Below are 22,582 nucleotides of genomic sequence, written 5' to 3'. Positions count from 1 at the left end.
TTCCTTCCTTCCTTCCTTCCTTCCTTCCTTCCTTCCTTCCTTCCTTCTTCCTTCCTTCTTCTTTCCTTCCTTTTCTTCTTTTCTTCCTTTTCTTCTTTATTTCTTTCTAGGGAAGTATACAATAACTGCTTTTAATTTTACAATTCATTAAGATAATTTTGTAAATGGTATTGTTTTTCATAAAACCTGCATTCTGTTTTTCCTTGGTTTAAAAATACTTTATATGCATCATTTTTATAAACATTTTTTATTTAAAGTTTTGAGTTCCAAATTCTATCCTTCCCTCCCTCCCTCCTTCTCCTTTCCTGCTCCCTGGGATGGTAAGCAACCAGATATAGGTTATACATGTGCAATCATATCAAACATTTCCACATTAGTCATTTTGTACAAGAAGACTTAAAAAACAAAAGAAAGAAAGAATACTTGAGTCACAAATCTTCATCAAACAATTTTGCTGTCAACTGGATCGAACTGGCCTCTAACCGGTGGATGGCTGGAGCTGAACGGAGTAGGCTGGAGACAGGAGAGTCAGGAATTAAACAGCAATTTAATTTCAAAGTGAGGAAATTGCTTACAAGCAAGGAGGCACATTAGATACATGTGCTGGGGCCCTGCTCCTAATGGAGAGGACCAGCTTTAGTGTAGGCAGATCTTAACACTTATATCAATGTCTACATAGTGAACTGCAGCCCTGACAATGAGGGTTAACAGCAACAATGTGACAAGTTTGATTCATAGGAGGGCTTCATGACCAGAACTTGTCTCAGTTTATCTGGTGCTTGTCCCAGTTCAGAATAACCGGTGCTAGTCAAAGCAATACAATAATTATGTGAGATTTTGCCAGAGGATGAGATCATCCAGAAGGTTAGCACAAAGGATTGTTGTTATGCCAAGTTCAGAGTACATCCTGTTGCTGGGCCTTGACTGGAAAAGATGGTGTCTACTAATATCTTGATATTTCCCCCTTTTGGCCAAAGGGAGCAGTCTAAAAGAATCCCTCTCCTTTTGGCCAATAAAGGAGAGCATGATATAATCCAAGACGCAACAAGAGGCCGGTTGGGCCAGGACGAGATGTTGAGTTGAATAGGTCTCATCAAGTCATTGTTTTCTTGCAAGCAGAAAAGAGAGGGAGGCCAAGAATATATAGGTAGAAAATGCCAATATTTTGACATTTTAGCATGTTTTACATGGTTGCACATGTATAACCTATATCTGATTTCTTACCATTTCAGCCCGAATCAGGGCCTTGGTGGTTGGGCACAAGGGGAAGAGGAAAAAAAAAAACAGGACAATATACTGAGCTCTCATCCAGATCTTTGGACAGCTGTCTCACGTGGATGTCAGCTACTCCTGGGTCCATATTAGACAAACATGAAGATCTTCAGAAGGTTTTACCATTTGCTTAGGAGCAGGGTCTTTCTTCAGATGATCCAGGAGTCCATACCTACAAGTTTGGAAGCTGTGAGAGTAGTCAGAAAGACCTCATAGGGGCCCTTAGAAACAATGGTTGATTGACAATTGTGAGAAAACTCCTTGCATCAATCTTTGGATCTGAGTTTCTGGTCAGCACCTCTAAACAGTACCTAGAGATGGTCCATTTTCTCAGTCATGGAGGGCTAGGTTGAAACAATACAATAAGGTTTTTTCACAGTTCTCACATTACATAAAACCATTAAGTCACATACAGCTCAAACTACTTAGAGGACTCACAATGGACTAATTTTGAGAAGGGAGAGTTACATGTCACCAAGGTAACCAAGAAAATTTAAATGCAAACATCTTGAAACAAAAGACCAAGAAATACAATAATTATTGCCAATGTTAACTAACATCAAATCTCCTTGTATCCTACTAACCCATTCTCAATGCCCATTTAACCATCACATTTGTCTTATGTAATTATCTGCTCCCCAGATATCTTTTCTTGGAAAATAGACTTTACTCTCAGGACAACTCTAAGCAGGGTTTTGCTTCTTTGGTTCCAAACCTAGAGGTTCCAATATAATTCTGATTTAATCTAATTTGGTAAATTTGGTTTTCTAATCTTGAAAATTGAGAGAATTTAAGTTTATATACCATTTACTGTTTCTATCCTTACCTAAATCCTATATCTGATATAATAATCTTCTCAAAATTTGTGAAGACCCTTTCTTTACCATTATCAATACAATTTATGTGTAAACTTCTTAATCCAATTTTGAGAACTTATTACTAAAACATACTCATGGCCTGAATTTCCATGATAGATAAAATTGGAAGCCATTCATATCCATATATAGTCTTAGAGGAAAACAGTGTAATTCTGTTGCTTCTTCAAAATTTACTATCCCATTTCTTTAGAAAACTTTTAACTTTTCATCTTTTTCCTATTACTTTGTCCAATCATTTTCCCTTAGAAGGATGTTGTCTCTATATTATAATTTGACCACACATACAGGTTAAAATTGCAAGATGTTCATACTTGCATCCTATTATAGTAAATTGAAGATGTACCAGTATCAACCTATTATTTAATAGATTGTATTTATAGAATGTATTGTATTTATAAAACTTCTTGATTACACAGATTTGAAATAAAAAGAAAAGGTTTCCCCGATAATAAGATACTGTCTTTTTAAGTTTTTTGGACAGAAAAACACCAGAGGGCTTATTTTCAGGGGAGGGCTTATTTTAATGAACATTGACAGCAATTTTAATAAACAGGTAAATGTGAACAAAAAAATGTACCTTTATTTAATAATGAATCCAATAAAGAACAGGATGACGCGCTCACTGCTGCAGCTCTGATTGGATGTAGCTCGGAGTGCGGCGTGCGTTTCACCTGGAGGGGGGACGGTGCATACAGAGGGTACTGTAATGTAGCGTGTAGCGCAGGGGATCACCTTCACTACAGTAGCAATCTCAATAGGGCTTATTTTTGGGGGCGGGCTTATTTTAGAGGAATCTTACACAGTAAGGGGAGGGCTTATTTTCGGGATAGGTGTTATTATTGGGGAAACACGGTACTAAAACATACTCCAACTAAACATAACTCATACTAAAACTTACTCGCTTACAGCGAGTAAGAGCACTGGCCCTAGTATTGGGATGACCTGAGATCGAATTTGAGCTCAGATACTTAGCACCACACCCAGAAATAACTGGCCGTGTAACCTTGAGCAAGTTACTTAACCCCATTTGCTTTAAAAAAAAAAGAAATAAAAAGAAAAGGAGAGACATAGTTATAACAATGTCATATATTATAACAGGGGGAAACATCTCTTTGCTGTGTTTGATTCCAGACATAGGTCATATCTGACAATCAATTATATAGTTACTGGGTATTAAAAGCAAGATTCAGGATTAACCAGGTGGGAAAATTTCCTTTTCAGAAAGGAAATAGCATAATGGGGAAATCGAATTAGGAGGATCTTACTGGGCCATGTCAAAGTTGTTCCCAAAACTTTTGCCAGGCATAGACATCCACCTTTTTGTTTGTCTAACAGCACTTCTGTTACAATGGTTTCTCAAATTTCACAATATAAGAGAATTTAGAAATACAATAGTAACATAAACAAAATTATGTATTTAAAATGAAACAAAACTTCAGATGACATAAATTGTATTTCCAAATTATCCCATATAAAAATCAATGATCTTATTCCTGTGGCATTTTAAAACCACTTTAGAGTCATCGAAAAAATTACATTCAACTAAATAGATAATAATAGTAATATTGTGTTTAGTATATACCAGTCACTGTGTCAAGCATTTTGCAATCATTATATCATAACAGCCCTGAGAGGTGGGTACCATGACAATTTTTCTCTTTACAGATTAGGAAACTGGGGCAAACAGAGATAAAATAACTGGTTTAAGATTACACAGCTAATAAATTTCTTCAACTGGAACATAATTCAATTTTCCCCTCATTTTTCTACACTTCTTTTTAACACCTGTATTTGGGAATCTGATATGAGATGAAAAGCTTAACAGGATAAGCATTAGAGGGTCTCTGACCAAGGAAGGGTTAACTAGAAGTGGCTAAAAAGTGCAATCCTTTCACCTAATTTTTTTTCTTTCTTCACTCTAGTGTTACTTCTAAACTAACTGCCTTCTTTGCTACTCTAGAACAATGAATCTTGCAATTTGCTTTTAAAACTTTTATAAAATTTAATTCTTATATTTCCTTAAAAAAATTCTACAGAGTTGTACCCCCAAAATTTCTAAGATATTTCGGAAGGGAGTAATAGTGCTATAATAGTGCTTGGAATTACCCAAAGCCTCAGGAGTTTTCACCTGCAATTTTAAAAATGATGTCTTCAAATTCCTTAATAATTAATTTCTAAACCTCCAAAATCTACCAAGATGTTTTTAACAATTCTACAAACTTTGATTATTTGATTTTATTTCCATAATTTAACATAACCAAAGCTGAAATGATAGAGGGAAAATGTGTCTTGTAGGTTTTTTTTTCTTATTACTTAATCTCCCACAGAAAATCTAAAGTGGGAGTTAGTCTTGCTTACTGGGACAATTGCTTTAAATATGAATTCATTAATATTTCCCAATGTTCTAAACTCTTTGGCTACAGCCTTTAGAAGTTTTTCTGGCTGGCTACATTTTAAATCTTTCAAAGTAACAGAATCTAGCTCACAACACAGGCATGACGCAGACATTTTACATTTTACGGACACAAACACAGACAAAATGACAGGACAGATACAAACAGAACCAAGTTCATGATTATAATTCAAGGCCAGTTATGTGTTTACTGGTTTTAACAGTGGCACACAATTACAGAGGCATGCAGTCTAAAAACAATAGAGGCACACAGAGGGACCAATTAACCTATTAAGAGATGGGCAGTTTAAGAAAGGATATCTTTACCAGAATGATCTGAGATGAATTGGGTCACCAGAGGGCCCTGAAGTTTTCCTCACAAAGAATGTTGAGTTTGATAAAGTTAAGAGCTTGAGGCATGGAGTTGGGGAGAAGGGCACAAGACTCACCAGATGAGGGGGGTTGGACTCCAAAGAAACAAATCTCTGGTGGCATCTAGTCCATTCTTACTGATACCAGAGTCCAATGACCCACTTCCATAGCCAATCCCACTTCTGAGACCAATTAATGTCAACTGGACCAAACTGGCCTTTAATCTGTGGATGGACAGAGCTGAATAGAGGGATCAAAAGAAGTTTAATTTCAAAGTGAGGGAAACGACTTTCAAGCAAGGACACGTGCTGGAGTCCCACCCCTAATGCGGAGACCCATGTTAATGTAGGTAGATTTCAATACTTATAATAGTGCTATAAAATGAACTGTAGCCTGACAATGAGAGGTAATAGAAATTATGTGACAAGTTTGATTCATAGCAGAGTTTCATCGCCAGAACTTGTCTGAGTTTGTCCAGTGTTTATCTGAGCTCAGAGAATGTCTGACAATACAGTAATTATGTGAGATTTTGCCAGAGGACGAGATCATCCAGAGGGTCAGCACAAAGGATTGTTGTTATGTCAAGTTCAGGGCACAGCCTGCTTGCTGGGCCTTAGCTCTGGAAAACAGGTTGTCTCCTCAGATCTTGACATTGCATACAACATTCTCCTTGTTCTGTTCACTTTACTATGCATCAGTTCACATAAGTCTTTCCAGGCTTTTTCTGAAATAATCCTGCTTGTCATTTTTTATAGTATAATAATATTCCATTATAATTATATACCAGAGGGCAGCTAGGTGGTACAGTGAATAGAGCACCAGCCCTGGAGTCAGGAGGACCTGAGTTCAAATCCAGCCTCAGACACTTCACACAAAAACTAGCTGTGTGACCTTGGGCAAGTCACTTAACCCTAATTGCCCTCCATAAAAAGGAAAAAAATTAATTATATACCAGAATTTGTTTAGCTATTTCCCAATTGATGAACATCCCTTTGACTTACAATTCTTAGCCACCACAAAAAGAGATGGCATAAATATTTTTGTACAAATAGGTCCCTTCCCCTTCTTTTGGAAGTCTTTGGGATATAGACCTAGTAGTGGTATTGCTGGATCAAAGCATATGCACAGTTTTATAACCTTTTGGGCATAGTTCCAAATTGTTCTCCAGATTAGTTGGATCAATTCACAACTCCACCAACAATATTTCAGTGCCCCAGAGGAACCCAATTTTCTATGAAGGTTACATCAAAACTGAAGTTGATAAAAATTAAGATAAATATATGATAAAAATTATAGAATCAAAGAATTGACAGGATCAGTCATCTCATCTCACTCCCTGTCTTAAAAGTGAATGCCTGAAGAATCCAATGTATTATAGAGAGATAGATTTCTTCATGTCTGTCTCTTAGAATCCTTAGTTTCCTTCAAAGATCAACTCAAGCTCTATCTTCTATGTAAAACCTTTTCTGATCCCTCCAAATTATTTTCTATCAGTTTTGTAACACCATCACCCCCCTTTCCCCAATGCATTCATTACCTATATCTGTTGTTTCCCCTGGTAGAATGCAAGCATCTTAAAAGCATGAACTGTTTTACTTTTGCATTTCTATCCCTAGTGTCTACTACAATGCCTGGAACACAGTAGACGTGTTATAAATGTCTGCTAATTGCTAAATCCGAAACAAATATTCTCTGTTCTCTTCTTAATGGTCTCCAGAGATGAAACCCCCATATTTTGTTGGTGGCAATTAAGAAACTTCATTTGTTCTTTCACATTTTAACATTCTTTTATTCAGTTAAATAAATTTTAGTTGTCCCATGCTTCACTTGGGAAAGAATCAGAGCTAGATGACTAGTGGTGAGGTAATTGCTGCCATGTTTCACAGTGATAGAAGAGGTCAATATGATGGTAGGCATGGGTCACAACCCATTATAAGGTTGAAGAGACAACTAGTCTATTTTGCTTTGACCCAATCCACTTGTGCTTGTGGTACCACACTAGACTTTTTCTTGGCTGTTCTTAATGTTCGTGTGTGTTTTCTTCCTGTTAGTTTGTCCTAAGCTTACCCCTTGCTTTTTAATCATATGGGATAGCAAACTGCTTTAAAAATGAGCTTACTCCTGGAGGATTTCCCAAAGCTCATCCTGCTTTAATTACATATAAAAGAGTTTGCAAAGAATAGTTTTGAATCTGGTATTAATGATGTACTTGACCTGTACTGGGTGATAGCTTTATGGCAGGAATCTCAATGTGCTGGACCACCCTGGGAACATAGCTTGAGTAGAATATAGCAGCCTAGATCCTTGAGAATGTGTACTTCTCCAGACATTTTCCACCAATTAGTTCACTTGATTTCTTATCCTTAATCTGTAATTTAAGGTGCTAAACTTAAACCGCAAAACCTTATATCAATGACTTAATTCCCCTCCCTCCTTCCCTCACCTGCCCTTCCCTCCCCCAAACCTTAACAATTAGAATAGTGCAGAAAAAAGAATGCCTGGTTTAGAGTCAGATGATTTAAAATCATCTCATTACCACTTACTAACTGTGTGACCTTGGGCAAGTTATTTAACCTCACTGGGCCTCAGTTCCCTCATCTATAAAATAAGCCCCACCTCCCCCTATGGACTAATTTGTTCCAAGATACTTTTTGACTATAAATTGATCCTATGATAATTTCTTCCCGTATAATCTGAATTCTCTTGAAAATAAGGGATGAGATTCTGTCAAGTTGACCCTGATCCAGGGGCATGCTAGTAAATGTTTAACAATCAATTCTCAAAAAAAAAAAAGCATGCATAGCATACTTTTAAGTTTAATCTACATTATTAACATTTCTCCATAAAGTTCTAAAACCTAGACAATCAATAAAATAATAAATCACGCTCTGATTTGTAGCATTTGCTGATTTCCAAAAGTCCAAATTGCTTATTTTAACAATTGATTTTTGCAAGTTGATATGAGCAGTTTCTAGCACACCCTTGCCCTGAGCTTATATCTGTAAAGCTCCAAAATCATTTGCAGGTTAAAGAAAGGTAGGGCAAGTGATTTAGTAGTAATAGAAAGACCTCAAACGTTTGGGTGTTAGCCATGACTGAATTGATCACCCCCCCTCCCACCACATCCTCCACCCCTCATTGTATGGGGGCTTCAGCTATGTCAAGATAGTCAAACTGGTTTGACCTCTTTGGTCCAGACTCTTGTGCTTTCTATTTGATTGACAAGTGACTAATGACAGATAGATATGCCAAGGCAAATACAACTACTATGTAAATCCCACTGATATTTCTTTGTCAGTATGGCACTTTTAGTACCTTAGAGGTTATCTAGCCCAGCACTCTTATTTTAAAAAGGAACACTTTTTATTGATGCCTTTTTTTTTAACAACACAATCATTTTTGTACATACTAGCTCTCCCAAAAGAACTCTGCCCTGTAACAAAGAAAAGAAAATCATCAAAACTGACATCAATATATTTGATATTTAGCCCCTGTTGCTCCTCCCAATAATAAAAAGAGAAGACGGTGTTCTATTTGATCACCTACTGATGATCATTTGATCATTATTTAATCTGAATTTAGCTGCCTTTCAGCATAGTTTTATTTCATATTGCATATGTTCTTTGTAGATTTTCCTTCTGGTTCTGCATTGGTTGCTCTGCATCCAGTCATTCAAATTTCCTATGTTTCTTTGAGTTAATATTATACTTGTTTCTTACAATGTTATAGTAGTATATAGCATTCATATACAACAATTTATTTAGCCATCCTGACCTCCAGGCCCCCAGTTGATAAGCACCTATTTATTTCCAGTTTTTGGATACCAAGAAAAATGATACTTTGATTATTTTGGAATGTATGAGAATTTTCTGTTTTTGACATCTTTGGCCAACTCTTTCAAAGGTAAGTAAACTGAGGCCCAGAAAGGTTAAATAGCTTTTCCAAGATCATACAGGTAGTAAGAAGCAGAGTTAGAATTCAGATTCTGTCCATATAATTTGAATTCTAATTCTTTTAAAACCATACCATACTCCCAGTAATGTTTATTTTCAAGTAGCCTCAGTCTATTCCTATGAGATCTAGAACTTCAAAGAAACCCAGAAAGCAGGCCCCTGAATCAGCTATTTTTATTATATAGAAAAGTACTCTTATGAAACCATTAATTCCTCTTACTTTTAACTACCGTATAAATGGTTGTTCCCTCCAAAATTTTACCCACTATCTTTAATTCAATTGCCATAAATATATATATATATATATATATGGAATCAGTAACATCTGAGGCAGGAAGAATTATAAGCATTATTAGAAGTATTAGGTCATGACTTCAAATCCTCTTTGTATTTCTATTTATTATTTAATATTATTTATTAATGATCAAATATGTTATTTATTCTATTACATTATATGTTATATAATGTAATATAACAATTATATAATATACACATAATATGTTAATATTTGCATAATAGTATATAATTATTAATAATTAAATATATTATTATTTAATAAATTCTATTTATTATTTAATATCAATCTATTTCTATTTATTAATAATAATTATGGACCTAGATCTTGATTATAGTTATCACATATGAAAGTATTGATGATACCTGCTATGAAATTCAAGAGGCACTGAAAATTCAAATATATTTTCATTTGCTTGTGGATGCTAACAGATTATTTAAAATAAACAAGTGGTAAGCCTTGACAATACAAATGTAAATGGAATCTTAAGCAATGAATATATTAATTGTTTCTTTCTACTGGAAATTTTTCTACTTCCAGCCATCGGCAACACAGAGTCTAAGAGAAAATGCTTGAAAAGACTTGGGAGATTGTATTCTGTCTTGGTCCCTTTGCCTTGCAGTTCAGATCTGATTTTATCTGGCCAACACAGATTGAAAGTATTGACTCAAGACATATCTGTCTTGTTAACTGTATGCTATTCTTTTTCATTACAGACATAATTTTCTACATATGTCCAAAAGCTTTCTAATACACAGGATGAGTTCTAACTACCTAGTACATATATAAAAAAGGTTAACATGAAGTATTTATATGATGACAAATAGTGACTTGAACTACTGATTGGTATACCAAGTTAACAAATAAGACAACTTTAAAAAAGTGAGTGTTTACAAGGATATGTATTTTATGAAAATATAATTTCCCATCTTCCTGCCATTTAAAATTGTGTTCTGTCATTTTCCCCTTTCAGACTCACATCCCTCTTTTCTCTGTTAATCATTGTTCTTTGGTTTCTGTTACTGCCATTTTTTCTACTTCTTTTTGTCCCACAGGCTTACTATTTCCTTTCTAAATTCAATCTCATTGTCTTTTCTACCTCCAAGTTTCCATTTCCTTCCATGATCTTTGTAGACCATTTCTATTTTTTTCCCAGCATTTGGGTCAGTTAATAGTCTTTTCTTTTCTGGTAAATGAAAAGAAACCACCATGGCCATTGGCCATATCTATAGAAATCATTCTTTCCCTTTATGTACTGTAACTTTTCTGAATGGAAAGCATGAGGGTAATTGTTTCAGGTAGTTTAAGGAGCAACTAAAGCAGTTGGCGTACATTCTACTCTGCTCATTTGTTTTAAGTGTTTTTAAAATTATCAATATCCATCCCTCTGGACTCCTAGTATAAGACAAAATATCCTTCAGGGGTCATAATTTCTGATATTTCACAATAATAATGTTCTACCACATATTAAAAATGAGATTCTCGCTGCATTTCTACCTTGATTTAGAAATAGATGGGACCAGCACACTGAGAAAGGAAGTATAGTGTAATGGAAAGAACACTGACTGTGAAGTCAGAATGCCTGAGTTCAGCCTCATCTCTGATACCCTGGGCCAATGACTTACACTCCCTGGATCTCAGTTTACTTTTCTGTAAAATGATCCCTTCCTGCTTTGGTTCTATGATCTAAGATCTGGGTTACACTACATGACCTCCAAGTTCCTCCTAAGCATCATGTTATAATAGAAATAGGACAAGATTTGGAGTCTGGGGGGCAAGACTTCAAATCCTTATTCTGTTACTTACTACCTCCATGGCCATGGAAAAATCATTACCTCTCTGGGCCTCAGTTTGCTTACCTATAAAATGGGGAGACAGTTGGGCTAGATACCTTCTAAAATTCCTTCCAGTTCTAGTTCTATGATTTTATGACCTAGATTACACTATATGATCTATAAGTTCTTCCCAAACATCTACAGCACTTAATCCATTACTATTTCACTGTAGTAGAAAGAACACAGGATTTGGAGTCTGAAGAACCAGAATTCAAATACTAGTTCTGCTACTTACTGCTTTTGTGACCATGAAAAGTCATTTAGCTTTTCTGGGCCTCATTTTCTTCATATGGATGATTTCCATGGTCTTTCCAAGTCTAAGATACTTTGGTTTCCCAATACCATTGCAAAGTAGATATTACTGTCCCATTTTGCTGAATAATTTAAAAGTTGTAGGCAAATTTCTAAGACTGCATATTTTAAAAATAAATGTTATTAATATTTTTGTTTTTACATTGCCTAAATTGTACCCTATATCCCTTCCCATGACTCATCCCACTGGGAAAAAAAAATGTAGTGACTTGTATTTCTGTCATCACCACTCATCCAGCCTCCCAAGTTTGAAACTTTGGTATAATGTTTGGCGAGTCCAATTCTCTAAACTTTCATATTTACTTAGTTTCTAAATTCTGTTAATCCTACTTCTACAATACCATTTGCAAACATTTCCTCTCTTCTATTCCTACTGCCTTTATTCATAAAATGCCTTTATGCCATTATTATCACTGAATGAATGAATATACTATATAATAGTTATGTATACTCCTGTAAAAGCAAAGGACCATAGCTAGAGGTTATAATGTCAGAAGTAGGAGGAGCATGTCCTTCCTTATATGATCTCATACAATGAATTTCCTTGATAAAGAGAGGAGAATTAAGCCAAATTTATGTAGTAGTTTTTCTTCTACCTTTCTATTGTTTGTGTGTCCAACTCTTTGTGACCCCATTATGGGTTTTCTTGGCAAAGATACTGGAATAGTCTGCCATTTCCTTCTCAACTCATTTTACAAATGAGGAAACTGAATAGGGTTTAAATGACTTGCCCAGGGTCACATAACTAATACATGCCTGAGGCTGGTTTGAGCTCAGGTCTTCCTGACTCCACTGTGTTACCTATTGTTTTGTTTAGAGAAGTAACATGTAAAAGTCTTCTACAAACTTTAAAGTGCTAAATACTGCTTGTTCTAATAATACTAAATACTTCTTTGTTCTTCTTCTGCTGCTGCTAATTTGACATAGAAAACCTAGCACTGGAAGCCCCATATCAGCCCTTCTATAACTTTTCAAGAGACAGAGTTTGAGGCTTAGTTCACGAACCAGGTATACCCTTCTGAAGAACTCTGGAATTGATTGCCTGACATGGGAGACACCAGCACAGGACTGCCCAGCATGGTGTACTTGCATCAAAGAAGGTGTTGTGCTCTATGAGCAAAGCAGAATTGTAACAGCTCAAAAGAAATGTAAGATATGCAAATCTGGAGAGTCCACCTCAAATGGTCACACGGACTATTTGTGCCTGACCTCTGGTAAAGCATTCTGAGCCAGTCTTGGCCTTATCCGCCACAGCTGAACACACTGTCAGTTGACTCTAATATGGTGATGTTCTTTTGGTCTTCTTCTAAAATGAAGGACAATGACCAACCAAGAAACACAGTTCAGACAGACATGGATTAAGAGAGGTCCCAAGCAGCTCCAAGGAGCATGAGCCCTGTAGCAGAGAAGTGAACTAGCTATCGATTCAAGAGAAAGCTAGCTCTAGCCTTTGAGAGGTGCTCTTCTGAGAGGAGTAGACTCTGGGAGCACAGCTGAGCATTCTGACTGGCAGAGATAATTCACCGTGGGGAGCTTCATGAGGACTTAGTGGGAAGGTTTATCCCCAGAGAAATGTTTTATAGCTATTATTTTTTACTATAAGAGATGATTGCATCTACTTGATGACTCGTAAGGAGAAACATACTGATGGGTTGTCATGAACTATAGTTTTAATTGTGGGTACTCACAAAGTACCCCCTGAAGTACCAGGTAGTAGCTTTCCTCATGGGAAATAATCTACATGGGCTGCTATGTTACCTAGGTTCAAATTCCATCTCTGACATCCACTGACTGTGTGACCCTGAGTGACTGAGTTTCTCAGTTACTCTTCTCTAAGACTCATCTAAGTCATAGAATAGTTGCCAATCAGCATTGGTTAAAACAGGTTTCTCAAAGGGGGCTCTTTGCATCAATGAAATCACAGAGTTGGACAAAATATACCTAGAAAATTGCATGATAAGTTCATTAGACATTTTCTTATTTAGTTCTATGTATGATCCAAGAGAGAAGGCTATTGTTGACTAGGAGGGATTTAAGAAAGTTTATATGGAGGTGGCAGCATTTGAATTGGACTTTAGATGCCAGGTAACAATTCAACAGGTAAAGTGGGGATACAGGTACTTCAAGCATAGGAAACAACATGGACAAAGATATGGAAGCAAAAGATAATGTGACATTAGTGGGGAGAGGGGAGGAGTAAAAATAACAGTAGTTCAATTTGTCTGGAGCATAGTGTTCATGGAAGGCAATAATAAGAGTGAAGGCACATTGGAGAAGGTCTCGAAAGTTGCGCAAAGGAGTTTGGAAGAAGTGCTATGGCCAGATCTACAGATAAAAAGGATTGTTCTGGTAGTGAGATAAAGAAGAGATTAGAGAGTAGAAAGGAAGGTGCATAGGCTTCACCTGGCTCTTATAAGGGTACATAACAAAATACAAAAAGGTTAAGAACTCATGCTTAAAAGTGATGAGAATCTGTACCTTAAAATGGGTATTTGGTTAATTTTTATATTACTATGATTAGATACACATGTTTAGTTTAGTATTCTTTAATTTTTTTCAGTTCTTTGCCAAAACTCTTTAATTTAATGATGGCAATAACATAGCTATAAGACAGAGTAGTTTCTCTTCTCTATTCTTTCATTCTTTCCTTTAAAGCATTCACTTCATATTTTATTGTTCTCAATATTAACATTTTGGCATTTCCCTTTAAAGTACCACAAAATCCTTCCATAAAAACCTAATGTTAAAAAAGATGTACTTTTTATATCCCCTTACCAGTAGATCCCGCTAGCTCAGGGCTAAAAACAAAAGTTTTAAGACTGGCTTCAACAAAATACAACTGATATTTCTATCTTGGATTAGCATGCTATTGTCACTGAGGTATCTCAAACCAGTGCCAAAAATGAGATTTATTCATAGAGAAGTAACCTGCCCTGTTGCCCTGTAATAGAACTCTTTTTTAGACACTTCCTTTAATGTTAACTCTTCATTCTGTTTCTGTATTTGAACTGATCTGTTAAAAGTCTTCAACTGACATTTTTTTCAGTTGTCAATGTGCTTTTGGCATAGCTCAGGTACTAAGAACCCTGATTATCTAGTTCATGGTATGACATTTGCCCTTTCCCTGTCTTCTCATTATTTGACAGTCTTCTACTCTCACTCTAAGTTCATAGGATTTAGGACTAGAAGTGATTCTACTCCATTTACTCCCAACTTTAATTTTATATAGGAAGAAACTAATGCCTAGAGATGTAAGTGACTTGCCTAAATGTCATAATTTGAACCCATATTTTCTGACTCCAAATTCAGGGCTCTTTCAACATCAAATGATGATTATGAATGCAGTCAAAGTGACAAAGTGAAACCCCACACTGGAACTTCTTATCAGTTTTAAGAGAAGTCTTAATGGAGGGAAAATTGAAATTTATTGATAAAATGTACCACCTGTGTGTTAAGTATCCTTAATAATGAAGGGTAGCATCACAAGGATCACAAGTAGTTTGACCTATTGGTTTTGGAGGGAAGTCTTTGAAACCTGAAATGACAAGCAGATCTATAAGGTAAACTTTTGAGAAAGGAATGATTTTCATTTTATGTTAGTAGTCATTTTTTTAAAGAAAAAAGAGCCAACAATAAAATCCATGCAAAAGCTGTTATTGCAAAGGACTATGAGGTTCATGTATTACTCAACAGCATTTTTTTCATTATTGAAATTGTCAGGAAAGTATGGCTCTTACAATAGGATAAATGGGAAGTCAGCTAAAAAGCTATATAATAATAAGGAATCTTCAAGATGGAGTTTAATTAGCTTTTGAGAATGTACAGACTAAAGGGAAAATGTATACTGTGTTATAGAAAAGTAAGCTGGCATCAGGAAGTAGAAATAACAACAGCTTTGGCTTCAAAAGGCATAGGTTCAAATCTGCTATTTACTACCTTCATGATCTTGGTCAAATCATTTTGCTACCATGAGCTTCAGTTTTCCTATGTGTGAAAAGAGGATAATATACTATATAATCTATAAAATCCTTTCTAATTTTTGTTACTATTGGGACAACTGGATTAATCTTAGAGAGAGGTCACATCCCTTTTAATTTAACTTCCTAGCTAGAAACCTGGGCAAATCCCTTCCTAGGATAGCCTGGAAAACTTATAGCTAATTTCCTCTTGCAATCATGCAGGTGGTAATGTATGAGAACACAATTTTGCTAAAAAAAATAAACCTTAATGAATCTTTGCAAAGAGAAGGAAGGAGAAAAGGAAGGCAGGGAGGAAGGAAAAGGGGAGAAAGGAAGGAAAGAAGGAAAAGAGGAAGAAAGGAGGGAAGGAAGAAAGGAAGGAGGGGAAGAAGAGAGGGAGGAAGGAAGGAAAGAAATAAGGATTCATTAAATGTTCACTATGTGTCAGACATTGTGCCACACACTTTTACAAATTTTATTTCATTTGACCTCACAACAACCCTAGGAGGTAGGTGCTATTTATGATCCCAATTTTACAGTTGAGAAAACTGAGGCAAACAGATGTTAAACCACTTGACCAGGTCACACAGTTAATACATGCCTCAAATTGGATTTATCTCAAAGCTTCATGGCTGGCTCTATCCACTACACAACCTAGTTATCAAAGGGAGCATCGAAGTAACTCACAGTCCTACAAGGATTCCATCAATAAGCATTTCCCTGTGTCACAACCCTAGTGGGACTTTTTTCTCATACTGTGATGAGGTTCTCTAAAAATTGCTCCCAGAAGGCTTGCAGTGCTATTCCTTGTTCTCCACAGCTGCTATTCTTTCCTGTTACCCTCAGCAGGCTCCTAGCTAGCGGCTACTATTAGTCTGTTGAAGATATTTATACTTTCCCCTGGTTCCTGCCTATATATTGGTTGGGAAGTCTAAGAGTGTATATTCTAGCATGGTCAGTGTTTCCCAGCTTGTTCCTGTAAAATTCATAGCTCTAGCAAGTGAGATGTCAGAAGAGATTTTTATCTAATTGAGGTTTTGTCTCTTTTTTGATAATTTGCTGATGACACACAGAGGAAACTTGTGTTCACTCTTTCATCCTTGTAGGTAGTTATATCTTCCCTTTTTGTAGCCTAATTTCTACATCTACACAGACTCACTCAAAATATGGTCTCTGTGACACTTTTTGAGGGTGGCATGCCCATACTCCTTGGAGCTTACATGCATCTTGCTGCTTATTGGTGGTTTGTGTAAGGGCTAAGGGGAGATGTCATGGATACTAACCCTGGAATACTCTGAGTCATTTATGTCTCTCCTCATCCTAGTTGTCCTTTGGAAGGACATATAAAGACACTACCTGCATCCAGAGAAAGAATTGATAAATAGAAGTATGTATAGAATAATTTTACACACACACATACACACACACACACACACACACATACTCACACACATACATATTTGTTTCCAATGGTAGCCATTTCGGGGGGGGGAAGAAAAAAAAAGAAAGTTGCGTAATAATTTTGTTGTATAAATAAAAGGAACAGCAAGTTGTACATAGTAGATTTATGGTTTCATTTGAGATCATCTTTTCTATTGCATTATGTTATGGAAATGCTCATTTTATTTAATAAATCATAAAAATAAACTAAAAAAATCAAATGTCCTTCTCCCAAAGACCATACTCTAGGTCTTCAGAGGTTGATGACTTACCTTATTTATTCCTCACTTCACTTCCATAAGATGAGACATATTATGGAAATAAATACATTATCTAATTCCACAGGAAACAGAGATTGTAGCTTGCTATAGTTCTATGCCTGAGGTTCATGGATAGATAACAGAGGGGTCTGAGAACTTGGATGGGGAAAATAATTACATATTTATTTTTGCTAGCCACTAACTTCCAACTGAAATTTAGCCTATAGGCTACTTGACTTTGCTGTGTAGTCAGGGGTATATAGCCAAGAATCTTCTGTAGTATGGATTATGATGCCAGATGCAGGCTAATTTGGGCGTAACAGTTCACAGTGTTAATATCTTAAGTCTTGAGGGACTGGAGACAAGGACATTTAAAAAAAATCAGCTAGCATAGCAAAAACAATACTAATATCCCATTGCTCTTATTTAGTTATAAAAGTAGGCCTTTCATTCACCTGTACAATAGTCTGCAGAACATTAAACATAAATAAATAATAGCAGGACAGCAACCTGTCCCAGAGTTTTTAGCTGTACTCCGTTGAACTAAGATGAGAGGAATGAGACACAACACCACCATCACCATCATCAGACACCAAAAAGTCAACAACAAATAACAACAAACAGCAATAGTGCAGTTACTACTTCCTACTAGCTGATATTTGTAGTACTTTTGGGTTTGCAGAGAACTTCACACGCCTTATCTCACTGGAGTTTCATAACCTCTCTTCAGGTAGATAATACAAGTATTAGCATTATTATTATTATCCCCATTTTATAGATGAAGAAGCTGTGGCCCAGAGTGGTTAAGTGATTTGTCCATTTTCCACAACCGGTATGCAGCATTTCATATGAGTTGAGTTTCAAGGGCAGGATCTGAACTCAGGTTTTCCATACTGATTTGTGTCCAACACTCTTGTATAAGAGAAACTACAAATGACAAAAATAAAAGAAGTGGTTCAATATCATGCCAACTGGATTTAAAGAAACAAACATACTTTTCTTTTTAAACTGGTTTGAGCATTTATAAAGTGCTTGCATAAAATTTGACTCTATCAACATGGCAAGAATATCAACATCCTTTTTAGTCCTGGTGCGCAAAACGAATCCCTTTTTCCTAGATGAATTAAAAGAGCTTCAGCTGTGGACAGCTCCTGTCCTGTCAGCAAAGGCTTCAATGAGAAATGTGTGTTTTCATAGCCTTGGATATTATCATCTGACAGATTATCCACTTTGTCTACTATTCAGTTAAATTCAGTTAGTTTTACCAAATATCTTCCCCCATTCCTAAATACCTTGTTACTGTAGAGGACAACATCCTCTTCCTAGTTCCTCAGGCTTAAAACTGTCCCTTATCGCCCATTTCCAATCTATTTCCAAGATCTGTCAATTTTACCTTTGTAGCATCTCTTGACTATACCTCCTTATCTTCTATGACACGGCCACCACTCTAGTGCAGGCCTTCATTACCTCATACCTATTACAGGTACACCTGCCTGCCTCAAGATTCTCTCCTCTTCGACTTACCTTTCATTCAGTCACTGAAGTGATTTTCCTAAAGCACAGTCTGACCATGTTACCCCTCACTTAATAAATTCCACTGGCATCCTTTTGGTCTTGCTGCTTCAAGTCTCTCCCCATCCTAGTCCTTCTTTACTTCTTCCATTCAGCTGTCAAACTGATCTTCTAAAAGCACAAATTTGACCATGTCACTCCCTATTAAATCAACTCCAGTTGCTCCCTATTGCCTCGATCAAATATAAAATCCTCTGTTTTTAAAGCCCTCAACAACCTGGCTCCTTCCTACTTTTCTATTCTTATTCCTTCCTATTCCCCTCCTCCCCATGTACTCTTTGATCCATGGACTCCTTACTGTTCCTTGAATGAGGCATTTTGTTTCCCAACTCAGGGAATTTTTACTTGCTGTCCCCCATTCCTGGAATGCTTTCCTTCCTCATCTCTGCCTCTTAACTTCCCTGCCTTCCTTAAAGTCTTTGCTGGCATCCTACCTTCTGCTAGAAAGCTTTTCTGATCCACCTTAATCCTAGCATTTTCCCTCTATTGATTACCTCTAATTTATCTTGTCTTTATCATAGTTGCACATAGTTGTTTTCATGTTATCTCCCCTGTTAGAATGTTAGCCCCTTGAGAACACTGAATATCTTTTACCTGACTTTATATGCCCAGTGCTTAGCACAATGCCTAGATCATAGTAGGAACTTAATAAATGCTTGTTGATTCACTGACAAATCACTAATGGATGGGTGGAAGGGGTGGAGTGAAGATAAAAGTCATGGGCAGAATGTAAGCTCCTTGAGGCCTGGGGTATTTTCAGTCTTGATTGTTGTTTTATTTTAATCCCAAGTGCTTCATAAGGGGCAGTGAGGTGGCACAGTAGCTAGAATGCCAGCCCTGGAGCCAGGAGGACCTAAGTTCAAATCCAAACTCAGACACTTATTAGCTGTGTGACCCCAAGCAAGTCACTTAACCCTTGCTTGCCTCAATCTCCTCATCTGTAAGATGAACTGGAGAAGGAAATGGCCAACCACTCCAGTATTTTTGCCAAGAAAATACAAATGGGGTCATGAAGACATGACTGAAAAATGATTGAAAAACAACAAGTGCTTCATAGTTAGATCCTTAACAAAACTTTAAAATAAATTGAATTAAATAAGAATTGAGAAGGTCAGTGAATTGGAAGGCTAGGGCATTTGAGTAGAGATCGATGTGTACATTGAAGATAGAAACTGTGAATCAGATCCTGAAATCCCTGAGAATGATTTACCTGGAAATTGGATAGTTAGGTGGTACAGTGGAGAGAACACCAGACTTAAAATCAGGGAGACTCGTCTTCATGAGTTGAAATCAAACACTTAGTAGCTGTGTGACCTTGGGCAAGTCACTGTTTACTTCAGTTTCCTCATCTGTTAAATGAGCTGGAGAAGGAAAAGGCAAACCACTCCAGTGTCTTTGCCAAGAAAATACCAATTGGGGTCACGAAGAATCAGACATGATTGAACAACAACAACAACAAAGGATTCTTCTTGATCCTGGTGGTTATTATCAAGTGAGTTCCAGAATCTTCTCCATTCTTTCTCATTGAATTCAGGGCCTGGATCACAGTTTTCCTTTCTACTTCAACTCCTTTTCTCATAACTAAGGGACTTTGGCATACACTAATCTCCCAGTTCCTTACTACTCATCCATCATGACCATGCCACCCCAGCTTCACAAGATGGTCACATTCTTAATCTTGTGTTTATCCACAATTGTTCAACTTCCATGATCAGTCATTTTGGAATTCCTTTATCCAAACATAATTGTTTATCATTCTATGTTCTCTTCAATCCTTATTCCTCTTAAAATTGTTCTTCATCCTTATTAGCATTTCCAGTCACTCTGTTGCTCAGCATTTCCCAGGCCATCACCCCTGTTCTGGCTGTTCTTTCCTTCCTTTTCAATTTTAAGCTTTTGGTGAACTCGTTCAACTCTATGCTATATTTCACCCTTATATTTTTGTCCTATTTCTTTGTTCTATCCCTCCTCATGACTTGTCAAACTCCAGCCCCTGACTTTTCCCATTATTCACTTCTAGTGTCATATTGCTGACTAGAGCTGGAGAAAGTCACACAACTATGCTAATTGGATCCACCATAACTTTGTCACCTGATTTTAATGAGCTCTCACTGCATCAAGACAATTCTTTTACTCCTTATCAATCACTTCTGTTATGTCAGGTACACAAAGGGATGCTCACATTCTTTTTTTTTTTTGCATTTTTTTGGAGAGCAATTGGGGTTAAGTAACTTGCCCAAGGTTTTTGGGTGGGTGTTAAGTGTCTGAGGCCAGAACCGAACTCAGGACCTCCTGACTCCAGGGCCAGCTCTTTACTCACTGTACCACCACCACCTAGCCGCCCCTGATGCTCACATTCTTGATCTTGTGATTGGTGAGTCTAATCAACATATCACAATAACTGTTGCAAGCCTTCTCTTTTGTTCTCTACCCTACCACTCCTATCATTTCAGCTGAGGACCTCACCTCATACTTTTCTAGGAATATTGATACCATTCATTGAGAACTCATCCATTTTCTCACCTACTTCACATTTCACAGCTTTTTGGCATGATCCCCCACTACATCATCCTTTACTCCAATGTCTAGTGAAGAGATGGCTCCTCTACTTGTTATGTCAACCCCTTTTAAGTACCCTTCATCCCATACACTCCTGCATTCTCTAGCAGATTATCCCTTTATTAGCCCTTCTTTCAAATCTTCAATCTCTTCCTACCTACTGATTTCTTCCCTGCTGACTATAGATATGTTCAACCAACTCTCTCTAGCCCTTAAAGAACACTAGCACTTAAAGAAATTCTAGCACCCTCATAACTCTATTTTTCTCTTCCCTTTCTGAGATAAACTTCTTGAAAAAAAATACATCTTCACTTTGGTGCTTCCATATTTATTCCTCTCACTCTCTCCTAAACCCTTGACAATCTGGTTTCTGACCTCATCACTCAATTGTAACTGCTCTCTTCAAAATTACCAATGATTTCTTAATTGCCAAATCTAATGGTCTCTTCTTACTCCTCATCCATTCTAATCTCTCTGTAACATTTAACAATTAACCACTTTCTCCTCCTGGATATTGTTTCCTCTCTGGGCTTGCATGACACTGCCCCTTTAGTTCTCCCACGTGTCTCACAACTTCCTCTGTCTCTTTTGCTAGGTCTTCATTCACATCATTCCCACCACCTGTGGAGGTATCATGAGCCTCTGTCCTGGGCCCTCTTCCCCTTTGATCTATATTCTCTCACTTGTTGACCTCATTAGCTTATACGGAGTCGTTTGTCATCTCTATACAGTTGATTTTCATATCTATATATCTAGTCCTAGTTTCTCTCCTGAGCTCCAGTGCTGGATTACCTACTGTCTATTGGACATTTTGAACTGCATATCCCAGTTATCTAACATTCGCCATGTCTAAAACAGAGCACATTAGCTTTCTCCTCAGACCCACCCACCCTTTTGAACTTCCTTATTACTGCTGAGGGCCACAGTATTCTTCCAATCGAGGTATGCAGCCTTGCTGTTGTTCTGGACTCATTCTTTCCATGTGTCTAATCAGTTGTCAAATTTTGCCATTTCTTCCACCACAACATCTCTCAAATGTATACTTTGCTTCTACTCATTCAATCACCACTGTAGTTCAGGCTCTCATCTCATCTTCAGACTCTCATCTCCTTGCAAAAGTCTCCATTTTGGTCTCCTTCCCCATTCTAATCCATCTTCTGCACGGCCACCAAAGTGATTTTCTTAAAGAGCAAAACTGCACGTCCTATCACCCTCTTCCAGTGTTTCACGATTACCCCTAGAATCAAATATAAACTAGACATTTAAAACTATTGACACCTTTTTAGTCTTCTGAGAGAAATGATTATTTATCTCTCATACTAATAGCCAATTATTAAAATTGGGGAGATCCAAGTTTTCCCCCTGTTCTATTTCCTTGTCCAATACAAGGACAGGTCTGATGGAAGATAGAATTAGCACTCTCCTCATTCTGGGGATTGCTACTTCACCCAACTAGATCAGACTTCTAATCTAAGGTGAAACT

The 22,582-nt window shown here is 36.9% G+C and overlaps 1 protein-coding gene across 1 annotated transcript in view; it reads right to left on the bottom strand.

Annotated features, from left to right (window-relative positions):
* Window positions 1–18,811, bottom strand: part of PREP (prolyl endopeptidase) — a 292,033-nt gene extending 273,222 nt beyond the window's left edge. The window contains exon 1 of the mRNA XM_069077132.1: window positions 18,806–18,811. The gene's annotated coding sequence lies outside the window, so the exon portion shown is untranslated. The remainder of the gene's footprint in view (window positions 1–18,805) is intronic.
* Window positions 18,812–22,582: the final 3,771 nt, after the last annotated feature.

The sequence above is a fragment of the Petaurus breviceps genome, unplaced genomic scaffold (assembly GCF_028583685.1).
Source record: "Petaurus breviceps papuanus isolate PSGF00001 unplaced genomic scaffold, PetGlider_PUasm1.0 90977, whole genome shotgun sequence".
NCBI classification, from domain to species: domain Eukaryota; kingdom Metazoa; phylum Chordata; class Mammalia; order Diprotodontia; family Petauridae; genus Petaurus; species Petaurus breviceps.
Note: the sequence above shows the minus strand (reverse complement) of the source record. Positions and strands in the feature narration are given on the sequence as shown.